Below are 2,500 nucleotides of genomic sequence, written 5' to 3'. Positions count from 1 at the left end.
ACACAGAGCAGCCTCTGTCCTCTGGGCTCCACGGCTCCTGAATGATAATGAAATGGCCTTTGTCTTCCACCCAGTGGATAAGTGTGCTTTTCTCCTCCTGTCTGTTCTCATACCTCCCTCCCTCTCTCTCTCTCCCTCTCTCTCTCTCTCTCGCTCTCTCTCTCTCTCTCAGCTTCTCTCTCTTTTCACTCATCTCTCTTTGATTTAATCAAGTGCATGAGGGTTGATGACCTCTTTATGTCTGTAGGGGCGGACTATCCTTTATCTGCCGTATGTGTATGTATGTGTGTATGTCTCTCTCTCTCTCTCTCTCTCTCTCTCTCTCTCTCTGTGTGTGTGTGTGTGTGTGTGTGTGTGTGTGTGTGTGTTGGAGCTATGTTATTATTCTGAATTGTTCTTGTGGGAGTGAAATCTGAGTCAGACATTTTCTATGAATGAGTAAGGACGGTAAGTGATCAATGGAGAGAGGGGGGAGGGGCGGAGAGAGAAAGAGAGAGATGGGGGTGGAGGGGTGCAGAGAGAGGTGGTAGGAAACAGGAAATCAGATGTAACGGTGGAGGTGACCTTGGAACAAATGTTTTCTCCCTGCGTACGTGGTTGGACTGTGTGATGTGGTGTGTGTGTGTGTGTGTGAGTGCGTGCGTGCGTGCGTGCGTGCGTGAGTGCGTGAGTGAGTGTGTGAGTGAGTGAGTGAGTGAGTGTGTGAGAGAAAGAGAGGGAGAGACAGAGAGATTTCTTTTGATTCAGTCATAGAATCTTTGTGAATGCAATCTGAAAGCCGCCTGGCAAATGTCCGGGGTTATTCAGCCAGCTGAACTGGGTCTGAACCCCTCTGAACTTTGAAAATGGTCGCATCTTGTCCAGACTTACAAACAGTCCATCATGATAGAAAATCCAGAAATAATCATGTTCTTGATTAGTTGAAATCCTCTGTGTTCTGTTATCCTAACCTGTTGAGCATAAAGCTGAGATCAATTAGATTCCTTCAATAGAGTCACTCCAACCTTTGTTTGACGGCAATATGTAGAACCGTTGGATCTTGATGTGTAGGAAGATGCTTCTATCTGTTAAATTGTGTGCCAGATTGAGTGTAATTTACCGCTACCTACCGGGAGTTAAGGCGTTAAGCTATCTTCGCTTCCGTTTAGCCAGTGTGGTCGTTAGCCGCCAGGGGGCATTGGTTTCGGAATCTCTGCGCTGTCTTCCCATAGAGACGCGTTCAGTTCTGAGACCCGTTCTGCCAGCATGTGGCACGAGGCGATACCGTCTCCCCCGCTGAAATGACTTAATAGCTCGTGCCGACAGGTGAGAAATTGATTCCGTTAGCCGAAGAGAGAGGCACGAGGACCTTGTTGGGGCTCAAGGAGAGAACGAGAGAGACAGAGAAAGACACAGAGACGAAGAGGAGGAGGAAAGAAGAAAAATAGAGAGCGCTCATAATTGGGACATTCACTTCGCTCCGACCTTCTAATCGGAGGGAAGAAGAGGTGATAAGAACGAGATAAGAGTCACTAGGTGCAGCGATCCTGCGGTAAGCAAGCATTCCCAGCTGTGCGTGCGTGCGTGCGCGCGTGCTCGACCGGACGGTCATGTGTATCTGTTGCTCGCTACGGACACTTAGGACATTTGTACGGTTAGTCTAACAGCATATGTCATGTCGCACCGAAAGATACGGATGTTTCGCGCGCTAACCTCCAAACTGTATTATCCTCATGCTCTTTTCCCCTCATATCCACCAGCACCTTGTTATCATCTCATTTTAGGTCAGCTCACTGAAAGCATCTACTATCAGCATAATATGTCAATACGTACATTTAAATGTGCATTTTCAGAATCTATGTATCGCTCTCTCTATATCTGTCTGTATCGTTATTTTCCAGACACAGTGCTTGTCTCCATCCAAGCTCAAACTGCGCTTATAGCCACGCCTTTACGGTAGAACACTTGATTTAACGTTCTGTTGGTATGATATCGAAATTCTGCTTGAGAGAGAGAGGGAGAGGGAGAAAGGGGGAGGAGAGAGACGGCTAGGGAACGACTGGGGAAAATGAGAGAAGACGGGACCGCTAGAAAGATGAGAAGGACTAGGGAATGAAGAAACCACACCGCCTTATGGACAGCAACCTTTTTATACGTTTTAAACCCGCATATTTTATACTCAGATACTAATGTTTACCTGTTGGAGGAGAGCGCAACAGTGAACTTGAAGTCCCGTCTGTACCGGCAGCATCTTCAGGACAAGTGCCAACGCTGAACTCACGCTACAGACTGCGCGTAGTAGACCACCCGCCTCGTGCATACCAAGGGCTATAGGTTACCGGGGGTAACGGCAGTGTCTTGCTTCCAAAGGGCTACCAGTTCACCCTGCTGCCTTGTCGCGTTTGGACCTTTGGCTTTTAGGCTTGTTGATGGGCGTCGCTCGGATGTCTCCACCAGAGCGGCGCTGCAAGTGCTTCTCGCCGGTAATGTGTCAGTGTAAGGTGGTCTGTAGCAACCGGAC

The 2,500-nt window shown here is 48.4% G+C and overlaps 1 protein-coding gene across 2 annotated transcripts in view; it reads left to right on the top strand.

Moving 5' to 3' along the window:
• Positions 1 to 2,500, top strand: part of LOC134060594 (disks large homolog 4-like) — a 68,045-nt gene that overhangs the window by 17,773 nt on the left and 47,772 nt on the right. Inside the window, exon 1 of one of the 2 annotated variants that reach the window (XM_062517335.1) lies at positions 1,426 to 1,531. The exons of the other annotated variant lie outside the window; for it this stretch is intronic. The gene's annotated coding sequence lies outside the window, so the exon portion shown is untranslated. Of the gene's footprint in view, positions 1 to 1,425; positions 1,532 to 2,500 lie in introns of those variants that run through there. 2 annotated transcript variants of the gene reach the window in all.

The sequence above is a fragment of the Sardina pilchardus genome, chromosome 16, assembly GCF_963854185.1.
Source record: "Sardina pilchardus chromosome 16, fSarPil1.1, whole genome shotgun sequence".
NCBI classification, from domain to species: Eukaryota; Metazoa; Chordata; class Actinopteri; order Clupeiformes; family Clupeidae; genus Sardina; species Sardina pilchardus.
The sequence above is the reverse complement of the archived record's forward strand: the minus strand, read 5'-3'. Positions and strand labels throughout refer to the sequence as shown.